Source organism: Hypanus sabinus, chromosome 18 (genome assembly GCF_030144855.1).
Source record: "Hypanus sabinus isolate sHypSab1 chromosome 18, sHypSab1.hap1, whole genome shotgun sequence".
In the NCBI taxonomy this organism is placed as follows: Eukaryota; Metazoa; Chordata; class Chondrichthyes; order Myliobatiformes; family Dasyatidae; genus Hypanus; species Hypanus sabinus.
Genome location: NC_082723.1, coordinates 42348177 through 42374952, shown reverse-complemented (window position 1 = coordinate 42374952; position 26776 = coordinate 42348177). Strand labels below are relative to the sequence as shown.

Below are 26776 nucleotides of genomic sequence, written 5' to 3'. Positions count from 1 at the left end.
TGGGTCAATGGTCGAACAGAACTAGTGTTACTTAGTAACTGGCTATCTCGAAATATTTGTAGTCGAACAGATAAAAGAACACAAGTGCCAGCTTGCTTAATCCATTTGTAAAATAATTGCAAACCTGTTTTCTGGTTACAATAAACAATTTTTTTAAATATTTACAACAACCAGGCATTTAGATTGTAGTCTTCTTGCCCTCAGAATGATCTGAAGTGTTTTACTGGCTGTGAAGCACAGCGGCCAATTCATGTACAAGTTCCCATCAACAGGAACTGGACATTCTAGCAACGTTAAACATTTGCCAGGCTGCAAGGCATAACTCCACTGACTTGACTGGATAGTTTAAAGACACCTGAAAGTCATCAGTAGGGCAGGATTCCTTTCATCCTGTGCAGCCTGACAGTGAATCCAGGTTTTGTCTGAAATTTTGCTGCAGTGCCAATAGAGGACTCGCAAAAATAAAGAACCTTTCACTTGTAGTGTGTTACTTTCTCAAACCACCATCTGGACTACGCTCTCTTTTCACTGCTGCCATCAAAAAGGAGGTGCAGGAGCCTTAGGTCCACTGTCAGATTCAGGAACAATTATTACCTTCAACCATGAGGCTCCTGGACCAGCATGGATGACTTAATTCACCTCAAATTTGAACTGATTTCATAATCTATGACAAACACGAGAAAATGGCATGTTGCCATAATCTATGCAATGCATGTTCTCAATATTATCTGTTTACTTATTTATTTTTTCAATTTTCAGTTTTTCTTCTTTTATTAGCCGTCTTTGTTTAAGTATAGCTTTGCATTGATTCTATAGTATTCCTTTGTTCTACTGTGAAAATCTCCAGGTAGTATATGGAGGCAGATATGTACTTAGAAAATAAATTTACTTTGAACTTCAAAACTTCTGAAGATCTGATCTTTGAGGAAACACTAAGTAAACCAACTCTTCTAAGCTTTTGGAATACTTGTGAATGTCTCTGTCCTCAACTGTGGTGCAGCAAGAAGAGCTGTTGCCTGCAGGTTTTCCTGACCCTGACATCTGATGTTGTTTATGTGGAGTTTCCACATTTTAGCCATGTGTGCATGCATTTCCTCTAGAACCTCTGATTTTCTCCCAAACTCATGGATGTGGTAGTTTAATGAGCCATCATAAGTTTCCCATGTTATGTAAGTGAGTGGCCAAAACTGAGAGGAATTGACAGAAATGTGGAGAGAATAAGCTAGAATTAGCATAAATGAGGATTGGTGAGATCAATTGCCTGTTTCACTGCTGAATGACTCCAACTAAAATACAATTATTGGAACCATATTAATTTATCTTTGTAAGTGATCATCATCATTATGTGCCATGTCGTGTAACTAGGCAATCATGGTCTTTGACCAGGATTGTTCTTGGCAAATTTTTCTACAGAAAGTGGTTTGCCATTGCCTTCTTCTGGGCAGTGCCTTTACTATACAGGTGACCCCAATCATTATCAGTTGTCCTCAAAGATTGTCTGCCTGGTTCACTGGTCGCATAACCAGGACTTGTGATGTGCACCACTGCTGGTATGACAAACCACCACCTGCTTCCCTGGGTTTCCGTGACCTTGATCAGGGGTGGGGTGGGGGGGGTGGTGAAGCTAAGCAGATGCTACACCTTGCCCAGAGTTGACCTGCAGGCTAGTGGAGGGAAGGAGTGCCTTTGGTAAAGACGTAACTCCACCATCACCCACCTTTATAAGAAAAGACAATATCAAAGAATACTGAAAGCACTTTCAAAGAATGAATCAGTTTACGACAGACACAAATTGTTTAAAAAGATGATTTATCTGGTACATGATCCATGTACGTATTTCCCTATGTGCGTACTGTGGAAACCTTGGCAGATTAGTGGTCACCAACCGAATGACCTGCTGAGTCAATTGGTATCTAAGCAAGTTGAGGGTATTTTGTGTTTAGTGGCAGTGTCCTGAGCTTGCCTGCATCTGAAGGATCCCAATTTGCTGCAGAGTTTCAGGCAGCTATCAACAAGGCTGTTTTGTAATACAGTCAGTGCCTCTTAATGATGGACCCAAATATCAGCTGGGGATGAATCAGTTTAACTAAATCTGTACCTCAGCTTCAGACGAATAGGCTGCTGCTATTAATTCCATCATCAGCCGGGAGTGATTTAGTTAAACTGATTCAGGGCATTTTGACTGAATTGGAGATCACAAATTAAGCAGAGCCTAATTTGCGTTACTTGTTTGTGATGGTGGTAAGGACGAGATGCAGGTAAACCAAGCATTAGATGGGGCTTCCTTGTCGTGCTGTGCGACTGATGATCCTGCTGCAACTAAGTATCTCACTCAGAGACTGGCCACTTGCACAGAAACTGTGGGGAAGCTCTGAAAGGTGGAGTAGTGGAACTGTTATTGACACTGAACTAACGTCCATTCTGCGGAATGCCAAAACAATTCTATTTGTTTTTCCACTCTTCAGACTCATCTCAGGACTGCCCTTGACTTAACATAAGAAAATGCAGGGTGAGAAAAGGTCATTCAGCCCAACTTATAAATATATATTTAGTTAAAAATATCTCTGGCTTAAATGTACACAAATAGCAACCTTTTCAATTTTTTTACGCTAACAGTGATACACCTTAACTCGTACTGCTATCTTATTTTGTTGGAGTACAGGAGTGATATGAATATAATTGCGGTGTTTTTCAACTGGAACATCCAGTGCATTAACTAGTTATATGACTTGGTCCTGAATTACTGGGGAAGTGATAACTAGATGCTTTATATGCTGGCAGTGCTGGCAGTGGAAACTTCAATATTACCTGGTCCAAATCCTGGAACCGCCTGCCCTGAAGGACAACGGGAATACCTTCAACTGAAGGACTGCAGTGATTTAGAAGGCAGTTTACACCATCTTTTCAAGGGCAATAAATGCTGGCATTGCCAGCGATGCCTGTTAGATGAATTAAAACAAAAAAAATCTATAAGCAGAACTACAACGAGAAAGAGTCTGATTTGAATTCAGTGTTTAGCAGTCTAAGATCCATTAATCTGTCTGTCCTCGGTGATATATGAAAGCAGAGCTTACTGTGTTGGGAAAGAATTCAGTCAAGTACGACCTATAGAAATCAGACGTCGCTGTTCTCAGAATGTAATGAGGGTTCAGTTTCAGAACAAAACAGAAAGTAAAATTACTGATTTGGACCTGCAGGCAAAGCACCAGTTTTCTGCATGCAGTTGGCTTCCCTGTCAAGCCAAGGAGATCTGTGGTCCTAGAACGAACATTCTATTTATGTGAAGCTTACCCCTGGGCCTTCACCATAGAGAAAGTTGACCCATGTGGTGAGTATGGAATGGTGTGGTGAGGAAGTACACCAGTGGGATTTTGCTGAGGTTTGTCATGCAAATTGCAACTTAGTTTAGCTTTTAAATTAAAAAAATGGGATTCTTTGTACCTTTCAGATGCCTCAAACTGCTTAGTTTTAAGAAAACAACTCACGTTGACAGATCACATAATGCTATAATGCAATGCATTTCAAACCTAGGGAATGACCAGTCCTTTCCTGTTCATTTCCAGACAATGATTAAAGCAAGTACCACCCAGGGAGAAAGAATTAGGAGGTGATTTTATTCTTTTGGTTCCTGCATTTTTGCTCCTTGCTACCACAGCAGACCCTAAGTGAATTGTCCCCAAACATACATGGGCCTAGCCAGAGACATGACTAAATTAAGATATGTTTCCCCGCATTGTAGCACTGTTTGTCTAATATAGTTTTGCCATATTTTGAAAACAAGAGAGAGCGTGGGCTGAACGTGTCAGAAAAGCAAGTAAAAATTCATTCTGCCAAGTTGGACTACTAATAAAACAGATTTTTTTTTCTAAAAACTGATCATAAAATAAGAATGATGAGTGCAAAAGGTCAGGCGAGTCTGAGCGCAATGGTATCCAGACATCCCAGTTGCAAGCGTTAACCTTCACCTCTGCTAGCGGCAGTAACAAAGAGGAGGGGTGGGTGAGAATGTACACATAGTAAATCAGACCGTCTAACTCGATGGTTGATAGTTCAGTCCTGTGTTACTCTGAGTGAATAGTTTGTGTGTGAGGTTTTAATTAGCAAACTATAAAAAATACCATTTTGTTTTAAGCAAGATGTTTGGGGTTTGACCAACACCCCAAAGAGCCATTAATAATCCTTGTGATTTATTATTTATTTGGGTTGCTTTTATATTTCCCCATTGGTGTTCAGCCACCCAGAAGTAGTTCTTTCTTTTTATTACCAAACTTGCACACTTTGTGGGTATGTGGAGATCCAGTGGGAGCCAATAAATTCCTTTTAAAGAGGGCTGTCAAATGCAAACCTTTTGTTCATTCCTGTGCCTTTTATTGCTGCAAAGTATTTTATTCCGGATTTTGGGTTTTAAATTACATTATAGACTCTTCGCCAGCACTTAGAATATGGTCCCTGGGAGTTACATGATTTGTATCCTATAACAAGGTGTGTGTGTTAATGAGAGTTGCATAAGCTGGTGTCAAACACAACACAAGGCAGTCTGCAGCAAAACATAATCATTGCCTTGTATTGAAGATGGGGGAGAATGGGGTTAATAATTGGATTTTAACTCATGGGGGTTTCTTTTCTTCTTTGGATGCAAAATAGGAGAATGCCTTTATTTCTTTTGGATTAATGACCCATTAATAAAATTGTACTACCTCCCCAGAAAACAGTCGTAACTTAGAATTTACAGGTTCCCATGATTTAGCTGACTGTTTGTTAATTATACAGAAGAACAGGCATTTTCACAGTTATCCTGATTTCTATTGTGGACCTAAAAGATCGTTTTAAAGGCCAAATTTGGTTATTTAAATCTGCGGAAGAAAAAAACTTTAATTGTTTTCATTTCGTATTGGATCTGTTTAACCAGTAAAGTTTCAGGTTATCTAACGCTAGCATCAGTCCTTGTGTCATTGAATCAAACATCATAGGCCCATTGGTCTATTCTGTCCATGCTATCCAATGTTATGCATCTATATTAATCACATTTACTGGCATTTTGTCCAGCATCCACTCTGCCTGGCAATGCACTTGCTTACCAAGAGATATCAAGTATTGTGAAAGAGTCTGTCTGCCACATCCACTTAGACATTTCAAGTTCTAGCCAGACTCTGGGTGACAGTTCTCCTCTAAATATCTCAAGACCTTTTTCAAAATCTATGCTGTCTATTTTAGGCACCTTTTCATGAGGAATTTTTCCTACTAACTGTTCTATCTACATACCATGATACCCACCTCAAAAAAGAATGACAAAAGTGAATAAAAATTTCATTGGAAATGTGTGGCATATTTCCAACATTCTTCCTTTTGGGAGCTTGACAACCAATATGTGACACCGTTGTTTCAAAGGCTCATTTGACCCTATTTGCAGGCCTACCCACTGCATGAAAGCTTACTGTGAAGCTGAGGGGAAGCACTAGAGAGTGGGCAACATAGCTATCTTCTTCTCTTACATGATCAACAGCTATTTTAGTCCAATATGGACTCCCATGCCTCAACTTTCTCTTCAGATTCCTGTGCAGAACACTGAACTAAAACCTGCCGATAACAGTCGTAGATACACATTGTGATTGTGACAGCGTGAAAATCAAAATGGATTTAAAAGATACTGCATGCAGCTTGGTTAATACAGCCGAAAAGATACTTGCCCCCCAAAATACATCTTTAATTATATTCTCCTCCCTCCCCCAATCTTCTTATTCAGGCTTCTTCCCAGTTCTGATGAAGAGCCTCAGCATGAAACATCAGCTGTTCCTCTTCGTAGATGCTGCCTGAACTGCTAAGTTCCTCAAATGTTTATTGTGTTGCTCTGGATTTCCAGTATCTGCAAAATCTCTTGTATTTTTTAAGCTATATTCAGTTCACTATTTGTGAATGGATAGATTTTAAACCATTAACAATAACTTATCAGAGATGTTCTGAACTATTTTCAAGTTGATAGTGGTTAATTTCTTGGTAAATTTATCAAAATGCTTTGAAAAACTTTATAGAAGTGTCTTTTGACTCTATTTTATCCAGAAGAATAAGTTTACTTTAGTAGAAACTGAGAATACTGAAGAAAACACTCATAGGTGATGTGTGGGGCAGTCCACAGTCACTCTGTGACTGATGGGGAAGGCTTGACAGGGCAAGTGCCTTACAGCAGCTTCTATTTTCTCATGTTCTTTTGTTGATTCTTGACAGTTTTGGAGTAGGATTATTCTTTAGGCTCTTAAAAAAATAAATCAGAGCAAAACGCCCAACTTGGAAGATTAATTTACACAGGAAATAATTGAGTGAAAGTACTGTCCTTTGATACCTTCATTTTTAAGGTGTTTCAGTGCTTCTAGAGATTATTTTTATTTGAAGGTTAATGAACTGGGATTCAGAACTCTGCAGTGTCAGAATAAATACAGTGGTTTGGATTTGGTCAAAACTCCATTTACTAACAAAACTCTAAACTATTGATTAATTGGGATATTGCTTCTGAAGATAGTCACCACAATAAATGGTCAATATCAATTTTTTTCAAGTTTGCTGTATGTAATACGTCTGTCACAGTTCTACATCAAAAGTACTTCATTAGGTGGACATTGCCTTGCGGTATCCTAAATGGGCGGTGCCATATCAATGTGAAGCTATTTTTCTTCCTTTCTGAAGCACCATGAGGGGGAGAGCTCTCCAACTGTACTCTTGGTCAATATCTTTTGGTTAACACATATGAATCAAGCAAGTTATCTGTTTGTGAGCTGCCTCATTCTTTTGGGAACTAGATGTGTGACGATGGACTACTGACTTTCCTCTGAACAGACATGGAGTCATACAGTAATGAAGCAAAACAGCATGAAACCAGGCCCTCTGCCCACCCCTGTCTGTGCTCTAATTCCATTCAATTCTCATCACATTCACACCAACTCCTCCCAGGTTCTACTGTTAATCCACACGTTAGGGGCAAGTTCTGATGTCCCACAGATGTGGAGGTTGGGATAACCTATCAACCTGCATGTTGTTGGGATGTGGCAGGAGCCTCGAGCAGCCAGGAAACCCCAAGTCTTCAGAGAGGGATCATGCCAGCTCCTCAGAGACAGCACCAGAGGTTAGGACTGAACCCAGGCTAGTGGACGGTGAGGCTGCAACCCAATGAGCTGCACCACTGTGACAACACTTAAGGCTCTGAAGCATGCAGGCAGATTTTATGTCATGAAAGGTACTGCATTCATGCAAGTGCATCGAATCTATAATGTCCCTCTGTAATTACCTTCTTACACATAAAATAACTTTTCCAGATCCAAAATAAAATGAAGCTTTTTCATACATCACACCAGACAGCAAAAATTTCTACAAAGCCATTTTGCAATCTCTCAATATTTTGAAGGAAAATGTTTGTTTTCTTTATATTGTAATTTCCACTCATTCTTCAAACACAAATGAATGAGCCCTATGTTTAATTTTTCTCTGAAGTCAGCAATCTGGGTTTTTTTTTATTTCTGGAGGCCACATTCTCCCTGGTGAAACTTTATGCTAAGGGACTGTTGTCACACTGTTGGGACAGCCCATTCAGGGTGCGAAACGGAGCAATGTGTCTCAATCTTAAAACCCTATATTCTAATGTAAATTTGCTAGTGTGCTCCATTAATGGCCACCCAGGGTTGTCAGAGACCAAAGTAAACTGATTACAATTAGACACTATTCAGGTCCTAACTCTTTCATGTGAAAAATTATTTGATTAAAACAGCTCAGATCGGGCAGTCTTCACTCCTGATGGCAGACGACTTTGTTATGCACTGGTTAATGACAGCTGAGTAGCATGGGAAAGCAAGCTCTAAAAATACACAAATATCTCGCTAACTGCTGCTGTTGTGCTGCTGGGACATCTTTAAAGATTTATTTTTGTCTGTGGCTGACAATTGATGAAAATTCAAATCACAAGAGGCACAAAAATTGGGAAATCAGGTTTGTTTGTTGTTAATGCCTTGGAAACCACAGATGACTTCTAAGTCATTTTTGAGATAAATGCATTCACTTGCTAAAGCTGTAAACCCACATTTTTCTGCCCAGTGGTAATTTTGTACAGAGGCCACTTGCAGCAACTGATAATTGCCGATGCTGATATTGCTATTCTCTGTCTCAAACACCTCGGTAGGCAGGGTTCCAGCTTCGAATGTGTCGCGGGGCTGCTTTCAACCTTTGTGATTGCACTTATCCGCAGGGGATTATTAAAACTAAAGGGTATTGACAAGCAGTTGTAGCTTTGCTGTTTGCAGAGCACCGTGAGAGGCAAATAAATGTGGTCTCTTCCTCCCCCCCCCCCACCTTCCCCATCACCACCCACTTCCCAACTCATATTATTTGTTTACATGCTCTTCTCAGCTCCTCCCATCCACACCAGTGTGTTTTGTCATAAGTGCATCACAATCAGCATGCAGCAGCTGTCATCAGTGAACACATCTCCTGGATTTATTCTCCCAGGGTATTATCAACTTGACAGTTTGCAATATAAACAAAAGAAACCCATTGGTGCATTCAGCAAGGCACCAGTTAGGTGTTTCAGAGGTCTCTGTGCTCATGACAGGAGCATTAACCAACACTGAATGTAAATTAATTACTGCAAATGCAAGATGTGTGTGTGTGTGTATGTATGTGTGTGTGTGTGTGTATGTGTGTGTGTGTGTATGTCTGTGTGTGTGTGTGTGTGTGTGTGTCTGTGTGTATGTGTGTGTATGTCTGTGTGTGTGTGTGTGTCTGTGTGTATATGTGTGTGTGTGTATGTGTGTGTGTGTATGTGTGTGTGTGTATGTGTGTGTGTGTATGTGTGTGTGTGTATGTCTGTGTGTGTGTGTGTGTGTGTGTATGTGTGTGTGTGTGTGTATGTCTGTGTATGTGTGTGTGTATGTGTGTGTGTGTATGTGTGTGTGTGTGTGTATGTGTGTGTGTGTGTGTATGTGTGTGTGTATGTCTGTGTGTGTGTGTGTATGTGTGTATGTGTGTGTGTGTATGTGTGTGTGTGTGTGTATGTGTGTGTGTGTATGTGTGTGTGTGTATGTGTGTGTGTGTGTATGTGTGTGTGTGTATGTCTGTGTATGTGTGTGTGTGTGTGTGTGTGTGTATGTATGTCTGTGTGTATGTGTGTGTGTGTGTGTGTGTATGTATGTCTGTGTGTATGTGTGTGTGTGTGTGTGTGTGTCTGTGTGTGTGTGTGTGTGTGTGTGTGTGTGTGTGTGTGTGTGTCTGTGTGTGTATGTATGTTTGTGTGTATGTGTGTGTCTGTGTCTGTGTGGGCGCACGCGCTCTTAATTCCTGGTGGAGTCGTCAGGGCGCCATCATGATTATGAATGTCAGACAGAAGTATACAAAATGCTCCAAATGTAGTCTCATCAATGTCTTTTTCAGCTGTAACATGGCATCCCAACTCAATGACTCAACCAATGAAGATAAAAGTGTCTTCTTTATGAACCATCCTGTTTACCTGTGTTGGCACTTTCATGGAGCCATGGACTTGTACTCCAAGGCCTTGCTGTTCAATAATATATCCTGTTATCGGAATATCCATAACTAGAGGGCATAGCTTCAAAATTGAGGGACGACCCTTTAAAACAGAGCTAAAGAGGATTTTTTTTAGCCTGATGGTAGTAAATCTGTGGAATGCTCTGCTACATACTGTGGTGGAGGCCAAATCCATGGGTATATTTAAGGAGAAGTTGATCATTTCCTGATCAGTCAGGGCATCAAAGGATATGGCAAGAATGCAGGTGCGTGGGGTTGAGTAAGATCTGGGATCAGCCATGATGAAATGGTGGAGCAGACTCAATGGGCTGAATGGCCTAATTCTGCTCCTATGTCTTATGGACGCCATGGAGGGATTGTCTACGGAGTTTCTGTGGGTAGAGGTTAGAAACAGGAAGGGGTCAATAACTTTACTGGGTGTTTTTTATAGGCTGTCCAATAGAAACAGGGATATCGAGGAGCAGATAGGGAAACAGATCCTGGAAAGGTGTAATAATAATAGAGTTGTTGTGATGGGAGATTTTGATTTCCCAAATTTCGATTGGCATCTCCCTAGAGCAAGGGGTTTAGATGGGATGGAGTTTGTTAGGTGTGTTCAGCAAGGTTTCTTGACACAATATGTAGATAGGCCTACAAGAGGAGAGGCTGTACTTGATTTGGTATTGGGAAATGAACCTGGTCAGGTGTCAGATCTCTCAGTGGGGGAGCATTTTGGAGATAGTGATCATAATTCTGTCTCCTTTACAGTAACATTGGAGAGAGATGGGAATAGACAAGTTAGAAAAGTGTTTAATTGGAGCAAGGGGAATTATGAGGCTATCAGGTAGGAAATTGGAGGCTTAAATTGGAAACAGATGTTCTCAGGGAAAAGTACAGAAGAAATGTGGCAAATATTCAGGGGAAATTTGTATGGAGTTCTGTACAGGTACGTTCCAATGAGACAGGGAAGTTATGGTAAGGTACAGGAACTGTGGTGTACAAAGACTGTAATAAATCTAGTCAAGAAGAAAAGAAAAACTTACAAAAGGTTCAGAGAGCTAGGTGATGTTAGAGATCTGGGAGATTATAAGGCTAATAAGAAGGAGCTTAAGAAGGAAATTAGGAGACCCAGAAGGGGCCATGAGAAGGCCTTGGCGAGCAGGATTAAGGAAAACCCCAAGGCATTCTACAAGTATGTGAAGAGCACAAGGATAAGATGTGAAAGAATAGGACCTATCAAATGTGACAGTGGGAAAGTTTGTGTGGAACCGGAAAAAATAGCAGAGGTACTTAACAAATACTTTACTTCAGTATTCACAGTGGAAAAGGATCTTGGTGATTGTAGTGATGACTTGCAGCAGACTGAAAGGCTTGAACATGTAGATATTAAGAAAGAGGATGTGCTGGAGCTTTTGGAAACAATCAAGTTGGATGAGTCGCCGGGACCAGATGAGATGTACCCCAGGCTACTGTGGGAGGCGAGGGAATAGATTGCTGAGCCTCTGGCAATAATCTTTGCTTCATCAATGGGGACAGGAGAGGTTCCGGAGGTTCCAGAGGTTTGGAGGGTTGTGGATGTTGTTCCTTTATTCAAGAAAGGGAGTAGAGATAGTCCGGTAAATTATAGACTAGTGAGTCTTACCTCAATGGTTGGTAAGTTGATGCAGAAGATCCTGAGAGGCAGGATTTATAAACATTTGGAGAGGTATAATATGATTAGGAGTAGTCAGCATGGCTTTGTCAAGGGCAGATTGTGCCTTACGAGCCTGATTGAATTTTTTGAGGATACGACCAAACACATTGATGAAGGAAGAGCAGTAGATGTAGTATATATGGATTTCAGCAGGGCATTTGATAAGGTAACCCATGCAAGGCTTATTGAGAAAGTAAGGAGGCATGGGATCCATTGGGACATTGCTTTGTGGATCCAGAACTGGCTTGCTCACAGAAGGCAAAGAGTGGTTGTAGACGGGACGGGTCATATTCTACATGGAAGTCGGTCACCAGTGGAGGGCCTCAGGGATCTGTTCTCGGAACCTTACTCTTCGTGGTTTTTATAATTGATCTGGATGAGGAAGTGGAGGGATGGGTTAGTAAGTTTGCTGATGACACAAAGGTTGGAGGTGTTGTGGATAGTGTGGAGGGCTGTCAGAGGTTACAGCGGGACATTGATAGGATGCAAAACTGGGCTGAGAAGTGGCAGATGGAGTTCAACCCAGATGAGTGTGCAGTGGTTCATTTTGGTAGATCAAATATGATGGCAGAATATAGTCTTAATGGTAAGACTCCTGGCAGCATAGAGGATCAGAGGAATCTTGGGGTCCGAGTCCATAGGACGCTGCGCAGGTTGACTCTGTGGTTAAGAAGATGTACCGTGTATTGGCCTTTATCAATCGTGGAATTGAATTTAGGAGCCTAAAGATAATGTTACAGCTATATAGGACCCTGGTCAGAGCACACTTGGAGTACTGTGCTCAGTTCTGGTCGCCTCACTACAGGAAGGATGTGGAAGCCATAGAAACGGTGCAGAGGAGAATTACAAGGATGTTGCCTGGATTGGGTAGCATGCCTTATGAGAATAGGTGGAGTGAACTTGGCCTTTTCTCTTTGGAGCAACGGAGGATGAGAGGTGACCTGATAGAGGTGTATAAGATGATGAGAGGCACTGATTGTGTGGATAGTCGGAGGCTTTTTCCCAGGGCTGAAATGGTTGCCACACAGGGCACAGGTGCTGAGGAGCATGTACAGAGGCGATGTCAGGGGTGAGTTTTTTACTCAGAGAGTAGTGAGTGTGTGGAATGGGCTGCCGGCAACGTTGGTGAAGGCGGATATGTTGGGGTCTTTTAAGAGACTTTCGGATAGGTACATGGAGCTTAGTAAAATAGAGGGCTATAGGTAAGCCTAGTAATTTCTAAGGTAGGGACATGTTCGGCACAACTTTGTGGGCTGAAGGGCCTGTATTGTGCTGTAGGTTTTCTATGTTTCTATGTATGTAGGTGAGTGATGGAATCTGGAGAGAATTGAGAATATAAAGAGAGTATAAAATATGAAATGAATGCAGGATTAGTGTAAATTTGTAGCTAATGGTCGGTGAAGGCTTAGTGGGCTGAAGGGCTTGTTTCTGTACTACTATCTGTATAACTTTGTTTTATGAAGATAGCAATTCAGTGGAAGGCTTAGGAGAAATGCATACAGTTCTACAAGTATTACAGACATACAATTGTTGAAGGATCTGGGATAAACAGGGTATCACCAGCCACATCTATTCCATGGGTGGCAAATGTAAATGGCAACCAGAAAATGGAGCCAAATGCCGTTGACATCCAATTCACACTGACTGCAGGCAGCCTGAGCTCTTACTCAGGAAGTATCATCATGGGGAGGGTAGTAGCTGGAAGCTTAAACGTAAGTGATATGGTTGAAAAGTCTCACTGCACAGTTGCCTTAAAGTCAGTATCATGATTATCAAAACCAAGCATCTGGCTTTAACTAGAAACATGAGAAAGTGCAGAAAGGGAAGAAACCTTTGGGTCCCAGACTTAAAACCTTACATTCTTCTGCCTCTCAGACCCCTATTCACTTCTGCTGGCTAATATCCATTGAGTTTCCTCTCAAATTTATCAACATTAGACACTCCCACATTCCATTTCATAAATTCAACACCACATGCCAGACTTAACATAGTTAATGGTTCCCTCGGATATCCAGCAGAAAGTCAATGGGGCAAAGTTAGAGTAGCAGTTTCCTTAACATACTGAGAGTAAGCAACTCTGGGAGGTAAACATGTCCTTTGGAACACCATTAGTTTAGTTGGGAGTTCCATAGCTGCATCAATGCCCAATGAGTGTAATAAATGGAGTGGAAAATGCTGCCCAATTCTAATGATGTACGGTTTAAAATTTTGCCCTCTCTTTCCAAATGAATGTAAAACATAAATTTATAACTGGATGCAGAGAAATTTTGTTCCCCCTTTTGCATATAATAATCTGTAGTTCTGTGCAAATTGGATTTGCTTTGTTTGGATTGTTATCAAAAATCTGCTCAATACTATGTGATTCACTCTTTATTAACTGATGAAGAACACTCATCTTGGACTCATTTATAATACAAAGTGTATTGCATATTTTTTTTCCTGTGTTCTATTTCTTTTAAAGACTAGCCAGATGTGTTAATGGGTAACATGTTGGTAACCACAAATGAATTCCAAATCATTTTGGAATTAAAGGATAATACTCTGAGGTGACCAAATTACATGTTTCTCTCTACTGATAATCATCTAAGCTGGACATGTCATTATGTCCCAAGTTGTGACTGATTTGCATTGAGCTAGTTGATGAAGGCGAGATGTACCATAGCTTTTAGTTGACTAACTGTTGGCAGTGTTAGGAGCAGTCAACAAGGACTCACTCTCCACTGGGTCCTGCATAATACGTCCCCAATGTCCTACTGTGCTTTCCACTACCAAGACTTACACATTATAGAATAGCAATTTGGACCTGCTGCGTCCCATACATCAGCTGGTGCCTTCAGGCAAGTTTTAGAAATTGTGTTGCTGAGTGGCGTGCAAATAGGGGATGGTGTGAATGTAGACTTTCTCCTATATTTCCAATTTATAGCCTTATATTCTAAATGATCATTGTCAGTTTTCTAAATACAAAGACCCCTGTAGACCAGTTAAATAAGAAATGTTTTCTGATCTATAAAAAAGAGGGTTTATTTCCTTTCTTTTAAATACGCCATAAATTGTATGTTATATGGAACAACAAAAGAGCTGGCATCAGACTTGAGGCTGTAATTCAATCTTGCGGTTCTTGGTGACATTTGTAAATGCTCAAGCTTCACTCTTGAGCTTTATTGCATCATCAGTGCTGCTCAATTGAATTACTGCCCTGTAACCTGCTGCCAGCCATTTATTGTGCTATATACTGTATTTATTTGCTGCAGACAAACTAATGCCATACTGCTGTCATAACAGTACACACAGCTTTTGAAAACAACTTCCTGAATAAAAAACAGGGGGGGGGGGTAATAATATCCAAGCTGTTTACTCCAAATACGAAGGTAATTGCCATCTCCCCCTCTCTCTCTCTCTCTCTTCTCTCTCTTCTCTCTCTCTCTCTCTCTCTCTCTCTCTCTCTCTCTCTCTCTCTCTCTCTCTCTCTCTCTCTCTCTCTCTCCTTCTCTCTCTCCTCTTGTTATCTCAGCTCCCTTCCTCCCTCTATCTTTTCCTCTTGGTGTGATTTTCTCTTTGTCTTTCTCCCTGTCTGTCTGCTCATCTGTTTCTCTTTCTCTCTGCAACAACACACTCAAAAATGCTGGAGGAACTCAGCAGGTCAGGCAGTGTCTGTGGAAATGAATAGATATTCAACATTTTGGGCTGAGACCCTTCTTCAGAACTCTTTTTGTTTCCTCTTTCTCTCTCTCGCAGCATTTTAGAAGTATTAAAAATATATTTTTGATTCAATTTGCTTTGTTTCAGGACAAGGAGACATCCTTTCTTCAAACTGAACAAGGTATCTTCAGCCTGACTAAACAACACAAGGTACTTTACTTGTTTCATCTATGTGCGTTATAACCACATTGTGAAAACTGTTTCAAAAGGAATGTACACTTATCTTTATATAAATTAAGTGCTATGAAAGCTGTTGGATTAAACAAAATTGAAGCTGAGGTCGATCTGTATTTGAATGAAGGTGTGTTGGAACAGCTGTTTTCTGGTCATTTTTACTTAATCAAGGGCATGAAAAGTTAAGGTAAGTCATTGAGATGTCAACATATATTGAGAGAAATATTTAATCTGGGGGAATTAGTGCTGAAAATGGACATAATTGCCTTTCATTACAAAAGCTCACCTTAAACTGGCTTAAATTGTTTAATTAAACAATTAAACAGTATCTTTAATTGTGTCATCAGCACTTTTGGATTGGACAGCCTATTGGGTCTAAAGGGCAGTACAGTTAGTTTAAGTTAATGGAATTGTTTATAAGTCTGTGCCTTTCAGTGTTATAGTTATCTTTTGAAAGTGTTTTATTTTTAATACACCTCTTTCCCACCCCCCCCCCACCTTTTTATTCCGGCATCTTCCTCCTTCCTTTCCAGTCTTGAAGAAGGGTCTCAGCCCAAAACGTCGACTGTTTATTAATTTCCATAGATACTGCCTGTCTTGCTGAGTTCCTCCAGTATTTTCTGTGTATAGCTTTGGATGTCCAGCATCTGCAGACTTTCGTGTGTTTATCTTTACGGTTTCATATGTTTTAATATTTCTGCTGAACATGGAACTGAGGCCTTTGTGGCTGTCAAAGGTGTTCTAGGGCACAGTTTCACCAAGTGAGACAGTCCATACAGCCAGGAGCTAGCCTCTCAAATGGAAGACCACATCCAACATGTTAGAAGAAGAAGCATTGTGCAAGTGTTGATCTTGGGTTAGTGGAAGATCTACACCTATCTATTTGCTGTATTTTACATTGGAATGAATGAATAAATTTGCATTCTAGGATAGCAGGGTACATAAGAACTTTGGACAATGTATGCAACAACTGATATATTCCTGACGACTCCACTCATGCTTTGGTAGAGACTGAAGTTTGTGACATTGAGTTAATCTACATTTGGCAAGTCCCATGAACTCTCAACCTGCAATCCAGTCAGAGGCAATGGTTGGTTACAGGTATAGGGACTATGGGAGGAAATGTATCATAAGTATTATATTAAATTGTGTCATCTTCCAGGACAAACCATTTACAGCTCTGGCCAGACTATAAGCAACCTGGTCTCTCAGTTTGCTTATAAGGGAATTAAATGTGGTCTGTGGGTGGGGATGTTGTAAACAAAAAGAGACAATAAGAAGGTATAAATAGTTCAACTTAGTAAAGATGCGTAAACAGATGTTAATTTTGTGCAATAGTATGACAGGCTGATGGTAAACTAATAGTTTATGAGTTATAATTGTATCAAAGTTATTATCATACAATTGCTAAGTCTTACATAGAATCCATGTGCAGGATCAATGGTGTTTATAGGTTGTTGTGGCTCCCTGCTGGTGTGTGTGAACACACTCCAGTCCTCATAGAGGGATCAGAATTAGAAAGTCTGATTGATTTCATGCTCATGCTGTCAATATCTATCCTGGTACCAACATATCGATGCAGCTACAAAGAAGTCATGACAATGGCTATACTTCATTAGGAGTTTGAAGAGATTTGGTATGCACCTTGTTATGGGGTGATACCGCACAGGATCAAAATAAGCTGCAGAGGCTTGTAAACACAGTCAGCTCCATCATGGGCATTGCCTCTGTGGTATCTAGGACACCTTTAGGAATGATGCCTCAAAAAGGCGGCATCCATTATTAAGGACCCCCATCACCCAGGGCATGCCCTGTTCTCATTGCTACCATCAGGGAGGAGGTACAGGAGCTTGAAGGCACACGTTCAAAGATTCAGGAACAGCTTCTTCCCCTCTGCCATCAGATTTTGAATGAACATTGAACCTATGAACACTACCTCACTATTTAAAAAAATTTTTATTTTTGCATTACTTTCTTAATTAATATTTACTGTAATTCATGTTTTTTTTCTCTCTATTTGTATGTACTGCTTCCACAAAGTAACAGATTTCACAACATATGCCGGTGATATTAAACCTGATTCTGCTTCTGGTTTCAAAGTTTATTATAATAAGATTGATGTCAGGTTTAGCGATCGGCAGGGGTAATTGTTGGAAGATCTGCATTTCCTGTGAAAAAGAAGAAAACCAAACAAAAGCATGATTTCCTTTGTCTTGCTATGACAAAAATGCCCCTTGTGTGATGAACACGTAAGAACATTTGACGTGGCCAGCACAGTATATTAAAAGAAGAGCAGTGATTCTTACACCGAAGTGTCATTCTTTCATTTCCTGAAACGTATTTGGGACTCATTCTAGCCCTGAACTGTCATTAAAAGTCTCGTCAATTGGATTTTGGTAAACAGAAGAATATGTGGTGAGGGTTGGTGGTTGGGGCTGTACAGAAAGGTAACAAATCAAATTATGAATATTCTTTTTCTTTTCCCCATCTTCCAGAATTTAATACTTGCACAACAGATCAGTTAAAAATATCAGCATGAGTTTATATTTTCTTGTTCCTCTCAGTGAAACCTTTAAAAGGCCCTTCCAACAGATTGATTGTTTTTGACCGAAGGATGCTGATCGGTGCAGTACTTTGAAATAGGTTTGATTTGCACAAAATTGGATTTTAATTATTTAATGTAGGTGTCTTGATTTCATGAAATCAAAAGCTTTATTAATCTGTATCATGGTTTTCTTTGTATACCTGTTGGAAAGGACCTTCATCACCAGTTGCCTTGAGCATTGCAGTGTACGCATTGGAAGTAGGAGAGCCCGTACTGGTGAAACTTAATAATGGATTCCAATTTGAAATAACTGCTCTTTAATTCGAAGATTGGAGGCATTTCCAGAAACTGCCCAATGCATTCCTTTTCATTCACAATCCATGGCTGAGGCATTAACATTGTTATTATTGCAGAAATTTATTTTTCCTCAACTCAAGCTGGTAAAACCTGAGGTACGGGTATAGCTAAAAACACTCATTTATCAATTGCTAGAAGCTTCTGGACTAGTGTAGTGGTGTTTAGTATGGTGGTTTTCTGAAGATTTACATAGATATTACTGTGTAGTTCTAATTGTTTAATGCTATTATGCAGTGACTTTAGAATGATATTAGTTGCAGATATTACTTTTGGGACAATGTATATGCCCTGTTCATGTTCCATAGTCTTTCAATTTCCTCTTTTAATTCAGCATATTTCTGGTGTTTTTCACTGATTAATTTCTGTATGTTATGTGTGTTTGGAATGGCTGTATCTATTAAATTAGTTGTTCTTGTTTGTTTATCCTGTATTATTATATCCAGACTGTTATTTTGGATTGTCCTATCCATAGTAATGGATTGGTCGTAATATAATTTGTGGGATTCTTACTCTTAAACTAGATCAGGCTTGTATTTATAATAAAGTATGATTTTTTTTAATGAGTTTGTATTTTAAAGCAATATTTTAGTGAATGATATTTATCACTTGATTGAGTTAAGCTGCTGCAGGATCCTGTAATGTGTTGGATTGTTTCTGGTTTTTCTCAGCATTTTCTACATCTATCGTCTTGAATTTGTTGGTCTTTTATTATGTATTTTGGATACTTTCTTGTGTTAACCACGTGGTCCGGTATTGCCATAAGGGACCCTTCTGTTTCTGGGAAGAGCTCTCCATCTCTGAACCAGGCATTCTATGCTTCCATGTCAACATCTAGTCAGCTCAGATCATGGAGATGTCTTCCATGGAGGGTAATGCTCTTCCATTGGTTAACTTTTTCTTCAATAGTGAAATTTCTTCTTTTTTCTGGATTGTGTTCTCATTTAAGTTTAGTTGTGTGTACTTCTTATTGGAATTGAATATGCTCACGCAGAATACTGTATTCTGTTTTCATTGATGAATGTCTATCCTTAGAAGTTTTACCTGACTGTTGTGTAGATTTTTATTATTATTATTATTATTATACATAATAATAATACCAAACAGGTAGGGATCGATAGTGCCTTTGTCTTCCACAGTGTCACCAACACATGACATGCACCTGCATGTGCTCTTTATCGCGGCAACTGAAATTAATGTAATGCTTCTCCTTGCAACATGAAGAAATATCCCATCAAGGTCAAGAGACAAATGCCACACATTTGTATTATCTGCCTCAGTTTCCAAAGCCTCCAGTGGTTTTGAACATCAAACCCCATTGCATCATGTGGGATATTCTAACTAATCAGTTCTGACAAGCAAGACAATATCTTTGTTGCTGTTTCCAACAGGGAATATTTCATCAGATGCTGTGAAGGTGGATTGCATTCCTGTTCCTCTCTTGACAGTCCTTTCAACTAAAACAGTGACTGTTTCAGTGGTATTACGCTCAGTAATTTTTGGAACACTGATATTTTTGTGGAATATCATTATAGAACTGCAAGTGTTTCAAATATTTTCATGTCAATCCTTTGCTTTAATTGTGAAGACCTCCAGGGATATGAGGCAATTGTTAAATTTATCTATTTACACAGAATCTTTCATTCAAGATCTATTTGGTAGAGAAAATATGTTGAAAAAGGACCTAACTAGATAAAAAGGAAAAATCAACACCCACATAACACTTCCTCTGATTTTTAAAGAAGGCAAAACACTTATGATGTAAGAGTGTGCAGGATTTTGTTAGTTATTTAACAGAGGCATATAGTAAAATCTAATTAATGGCTTTGAAATGAATGGCAATTGACTTGTAATGTTGATTGTTACAGTACCAAAGGTTGCATTAACTGTATTGTATATTTAATATTTAATTAATATTTGAGTAATTTTATAAATATGTTGTTAAGCATTCTTTGCTTGTTTAAATAATTCACTACAAGTTATATGTAAAAATAAGTGAATTGCATATGTCATGATGCTACCACGTGACACATAGTCACCTTGCTTTAAAGTAAACCTGAAATTTTGATCAGCATTTTCGGACTCCTGTGTCTTCTTTTCAAAGAGGTTAGCATTTTGGAGTTACAAAACATAACCTGTATGGTTCTGTTGTTTGAAAAAGGATTGGAGTTCAGAATACCAAAGATCATAAATTCAGGTTCTTATTGGGTTTGACATTCAAACGTAGATTACTGTCAGAAGTAGAATCAGAATCAGGTTTGTTATCACTTAAAATTTGTTATCACTTAAAATGTCGTGAAATTTGTTAACTTAGCAGCAGCAGTTCAATGCAATATATAATATAGAAGAAGAAGAAAAATTAAAATAATAATAATAAATAAGTAAATCAATTTACAGTATACATGTATTGAATGGTTGAACATTATGAGCAACCATTTTAAGCAGGTATTAACAAAATGTCACCCTCCAATTGTGATATATCCTTCCATGTCTTATGGTATTCCAGTGCATTTCAAAAAGAATAAACTTTCTTGCTATAATCAAACTTACTTCTCTCAAAAACCTTAAAATCAAGGCAGATGGGATAGTAATTGCAACTTAAGTCCGTAAGATCATTAGACATAACAGCAAAATTAGACCGTTCAGCCCATTGAGTCTGCTTCCCCATTCCATTATGGCTGATCTATTATCCTTCCTAAACCTATTCCCCTGCCTTCTCCCTGTAACCTTTGATCCCATATTCACCCACTATACAAAACATCCTCTCCACATCCATTTTATCTAGGCCTTTCAATGTTCGATACATTTCAATTAGATCTTCTCCGGTTATTATAAATTCCAGCATGTACAGGCCCAGAGCCATCAAATGTTCTTCACGTGTTAACCCTTTCATTCCCAGAATGATTCTTGTTAATCTCCTCAAGGACTCTTTCCAATATCAGTTCATTTTTTCCATATATAAGAGGTTCAAAACTGCCCACAATACTCCAAGTGTGGTCTGACCAATGCCTTATAAAGCGTCAGCATTACATTTTTGCTCTCCTATTCTAGTCCTCTTGAAATGAATGCTAACATTGCATTTGCCCTCCTTACCACTGACTCAACCTGCAAGTTAACCTTTAGGGACTTCTGCACAAGGATTCCCAAGTCCCTTTGCACCTCTGATTTTTGAACTTTCTTTCCATTAAAAAAATAGTCTTCACTTTTATTCCTTCTATATCATTCCCTACACTGTATTCCATCTGCCAATTCTTTGCCCATTCTCCCAATCTGTCCAAGTCCTTTTGCAAACTCCCTGCTTCCTTAACATAATTGTCCCTCTCCTATCATTGTATCATCTGCAAACATGGCCACAAAGCCATCAATTCCATCATCCTATAAAACTCTAGTTAGGCCACACTTGGAGTACTGTGTCCAGTTCTGGTTGCCTCGCTATAGGAAGGATGTGGAAGCATTGGAAGGGGTACAGAGGAGATTTACCAGGATGCTGCCTGGTTTAGAGAGTTTGCATTATGATCAGAGATTAAGGGAGCTAGGGCTTTACTCTTTGGAGAGAAGGAGGATGAGAGGAGACATGATAGAGGTGTACAAGATATTAAGAGGAATAGATAGAGAGGACAGCCAGCACCTCTTCCCCAGGGCACCACTGCTGAATACGAGAGGACATGGCTTTAAGTTAAGGAATGGGAAATTCAAGGGGGATATTAGAGGAGGGTTTTTTACTCAGAGAGTGGTTGGTGCGTGGAATGCACTGCCTGAGTCAGTGGTGGAGGCAGATACATTAGTGAATTTAAGAGACTACTAGACAGGTATATGGAGGAATTTAAAGTGGGGGGGTTATATGGGAGGCAGGGTTTAAGGGTCGGCACAACATTGTGGGATGAAGGGCCTGTACTGTGCTGTACTATTCTATGTTCAAATCATTGACATATAACGTGACAAGAAGAGGTCCCAATACTGACCCTTGCGGAGCTCTACTGGTTACTGGCAGCCAACCAACCAGAATAGCTCCCCTTTATCCCTATTCTTTGCCTTCTGCCAGTTAGCCGATCTTCTATCCATGCTAGTATCTTTCCTGTAATACCCTGGACACTTATCTTGTTAAGCACCTTGTCAAAGGCCTTCTGAAAATCAAAGTGAACAACATCCTCTGACCCTACTCTGCCTATCCTGCCTATTATTTTGTCAAAGAATTCCAACAGATTTATCAGGCAAGATTTCCTCTTTAGGAAAGCATGCTGATTTTGAGTATTTTATCATGTGCCTCCAAGTACTTTGAAACCTCGTCCTTAATAATAGACTCCTACATCTTCCCAACCACTAAAGTCAAGCTACTTGGCCTATAATTTTCTTCCTTCTGCCTCCCTCCCTCCTTAAGGAGTGGAGTGTCAATTGCAATTTTCCAGTCCTCCAGAATCAGTCAATAGCTATTGGGTGCAAAACTAAGGATTGGAAGGTGGAAAAACAGTGGAAGAACTCCAGCCCCAATAGTGATATTTTAAATGGTTTATCATTCATAGACTTCGAAACACCATGTTTGTCTACTGTGTTGCAGGATGTCCAACCATGACTATTCCAAACAGGCATGTGACTGCAGTATGTCAAATACCGATTTCACTTGTGGAGACATGTAATCATTAATTTCTGGTTCAGTGTTGCAACTAATTGCCAAAATATGACTGAGATCAAAATAATCCATGTTCACTTGTACCATCAAAAATGCTCTCTGTGGGCAAGCAGTGGCATATACTGTACATAGCAGATGAAAAGGCACCTTTTTAATGGGAACATTCACTTCAAAAGGAACTTGCTCAAGTACAATTAATTTCCTGAGAGTTTACCATGTTTGTTTAATGGGAACAACTGGATACAGGGAACATTATGCTCACTATGGGAGTGTACCCATTAACATTTTAAATAACAGTGTTTATATATGACTTTCTGTAAATATGAGAACTAGTGTAAAGATTTTAATCTGGTGACTATAATTTTACTCAGTTTCATAGGCTCATTTCAGGGAATTTTTTAACAAAACATAGAGACAGCAATTTCTTAGGTTTGGTGAAAGTTACTGAGAGAATATTGTATGAACAGAGGACAGTGTGATCTCCATTCTTAAATTAATTAAAGTTTGATACAAAGCTAACCATATCTAATAATATCTTTATAAACAATTCTTCTTTGACGTTTCTGCAAGATATATATGATTGTTAAGGTACACTAGGCATGAAGGTACTGTAGCACCTACCTCCCTGAACTGTTCCAGTGTTTTGTTATGCATACTGTGAGCTCTGTTCTTTCTAAATTTTTTATCTTCCTCTCCTAAGTCCATGCACAAATTTCTGAAGTGAAGATCAAGTATTATATGGTTTACAAGGCATTGGCCCTGGAGATTGTAACAAAGCTGGGCACGGGGGGAGTATGCTCAAAGAACCAGATAATTCTGAAGTGTCACTTCAACATTGCAATAACACAAGTTTCTGGAAAACATTCAGTCAACAAGAACTCAACTGCTTTCAACATTAATAATGGAATTTGCATTATACAACACCTCATTTTAGTACTTTTACGACTGCTCTCATCATCGAGGCCAGCAAGAATGGGGAGGTTTAGTAAGGAATTCGCAGATGTAATACTCCTGTGGCACACTAGTGCACTGACTTGAACATGTAACACCAAGATCATATTCTGAGGCTTTTGTTTTATTTAAGCGATACAAACCCTACTGGCCCAATGAGCCGCACTGCCTAGCAACCCGCATACTTAATGCCAGCCTAATCAAAGGACAATTTACAATGACCTATTAACCTACCAACTAGTACATCTTTAGAATGTGTGAGGAAACCGGAATACCCAGAAGAAACACATGCTCTCACAAGAAGGACGTACAAGCTTCTTACAGGTGGCATTGGAAATGAACTGTGATCTTTGATGGCCCAAGGTGTAATAGCTTCCTGCTAACTGCTATGCTATTATGATGCCCTGAATCTGAATAACATTTTTAATTTGGAAGATATGCCACCAGAGGTAAATGTTTTACTTATTGCCACCAGCGTCTAACATTACTTCTCACCCGATTGCAAGTTAAACGTAAGTGTAAGTCCATTCAGGAAAAAAAGGTGTTCTCTCTCACAGCATTTTACATCTTAAATTTGTCCAACTCTGGATGTCTCAGGTGGTCTCTCTAACAACCGTCCCAATTTAAACTTACTTTTCTCATTTCTTTATGTGAAAATGAATTGTTTCAATTTGCTTTTCACTGGTTTAGACCTTTCCTTCTTTACCTCTTGTTCTTTTTACATAGGAAAGTTGTGTAAGGGTCATGCATAGGGCAATGGAATTGCTTCAAAGATAACATGAAAATCAGCCTGAAGAGAATCATCATTGTATCTAAAAACTGGGAAGCCACTTCAGTCAATAGATTCCTCTGGAGGAAATCTGTTCAAGAGGGAGCTGGCTACGCAAGAACGACCTCCGCTGTGCCACAGAGAACAAGCGCAGCTGCAAAAGGAGAGACTGACCAAGTTACCACTAACCACAGCCACCAGGTTAATCTTGCCCACACCACCAGAATATGTGGATCTTGGATTGGACTCTACAGCCAACTGAGGACCCACAAATAGACAACTCCTTTAGGAAAACATCATACTTGACTCAAGTGATCGCACTTCTACTACCATGTATAATAGATTATATATAATAAATTATATAACTACTTAAAATAATATTTGAAGTGTTCAGCTGCCTTTTCTTTGTCCACATAACCTGCATCATCTGTTAATATGCTTTTTCATTCCAAATTGTAAGTAAGTTCTATGTAATCTCACTGGCTCACCACTTGACCTCAGATCATCTGGACGATAGTAATACCTACGTACATCAGGCTGTTGTTTATTGACTACAGCTTAGCATTAACACTTCAGTTCTAATCAACAAACTCCAAAGCCTAGACCTCTCTACCTCTCTCTCCAGCTGGGTCCTTGACTTCCTCACTGGAAGTCCACAGTCTGTGTGGGTCAGAAATAACATCTCCTTATTGGTAATAATCAATACTTGCACATCTCAAGGATGCATGCTTAGCACTCTCTCTACATTCGTGATTATGTGGCTAAGCACAGTTCAAACGGCATCTATAAATTTGTTGATGATACAACTATTGTTGCAGAATTTCAGATGGTGAAGAGGAGAATTGGTATGTCACGAAAGCCACTCACAGATTTCTACAGATGTACTTTGGAATGCTGTTCATAGACTTCAGTTCAGCATTCAGCACAGTCATCCCTCAGAAACTGATTGGAAAGCTGAGCCTACTGGGCCTGAACACCTCCCTCTGCAACTGGATCCTAGACGTCCTGACTGGGAGACCTCAGTCAGTCCGGATCGGAGGCAGCATCTCCAACACCATCACGCTGAGCACGGGTCCCCCCAGGGCTGTGTGCTCAGTCCACTGCTGTTCACTCTGCTGACCCACAACTGTGCTGCAACACACAGCTCAAACCACATCATCAAGTTCGCCGATGACACAACCGTGGTGGGTCTCATCAGCAAGAACGACGAGTCAGCTTACAGAGAGGAGGTGCAGTGGCTAACGGACTGGTGCAGAGACGACAACCTGTCTCTGAATGTGAACAAAACAAAAGAGATGGTTATTGACTTCAGGAGGGCATGGGGTAACCACTCTCCACTGAACATTGATGGCCCCTCGGTAGAGATCATTAAGAGCACAAATTTCTTGGTGTTCACCTGGCAGAGAATCTCACCTGGTCTCTTAACACCAGCTCCATAGCAAAGAAAGCCCTGCAGCGTCTCTACTTTCTGCGAAGGCTGAGGAAAGTCCATCTCCACCCCCCCCCCCCCCCCATCTGCATCACTGCCTGGTTTGGAAATTGCACCATTTTGGATTGCAAGACCCTGCAGTGGATAGTGAGGTCAGCTGAGAAGATCATCAGGGTCTCTCTTCCCACTATTGCAGACATTTACACTACACGCTGCATCTGCAAAGCAAACAGCAATATAAAAGGCCCCATGCACCCCTCATACTAATTCTTCTCCCTCCTGCCATCTGGGAAAAGGCACCGAAGCATTCGGGCTCTTACAACCAGATTATGTAACAGTTTCTTCCCCCAAGCCATCAGACTCCTCAATACCCAGAGCCTGGACTGACACCAACTTACTGCCCTCTACTGTGCCTACTGTCTTGTTTATTATTTATTGTAATGCTTGCACTGTTTTGTGCTCTTTATGCAGTCCTGGGTAGGTCTGTAGTCTAGTGTAGTGTTTTTTTTTCTGTGTTTTTTTTACGTAGCTCAGTGTAGTTTTTGGACTGGTTCATGTAGCACCATGGTCCTGAAAAACGTTGTCTCATTTTTACTGTGTACTGTACCAGAAGTTATGGTCGAAATGACAATAAAAAGTGACTTGACTTGACTTGACTTGGAGAGCATTCTAACTGGTTACATACCTGTCTTGTATGGAGGGTACATTGCACAGGATCAGAAAAAAACTGCGGGAAGTTGTAAACTCAACCTCCAGCACTTGGACATGGGCCTCCCTAGCATCCAGATCACCCTCTAATGCTGATACCTCAAAAGGGTGGCATCACCCAGGGCATTCCTTCTTCTCATTAGTGCCATCAAAGAGCAGGTACAGGAGCCTGAAGGCACACACTCAATGTTTTAGGAACAGCTTCTTCCCCTCTGCCATTGTATTTTTGAACTCACTAACACTACCTCAGTATTTTTCCCCATTCTTTTTGCACTAGTTATTGAATTTAATTTTTATATATGCTTATTATTGTAATAATTAGTTTT

General features: G+C 40.0%; 1 protein-coding gene across 1 annotated transcript in view; it reads right to left on the bottom strand.

The window, feature by feature from the left end:
• pappaa (pregnancy-associated plasma protein A, pappalysin 1a) overlaps positions 1–26776 on the bottom strand; it is a 357796-nt gene that overhangs the window by 203706 nt on the left and 127314 nt on the right. The window lies entirely within an intron of this gene.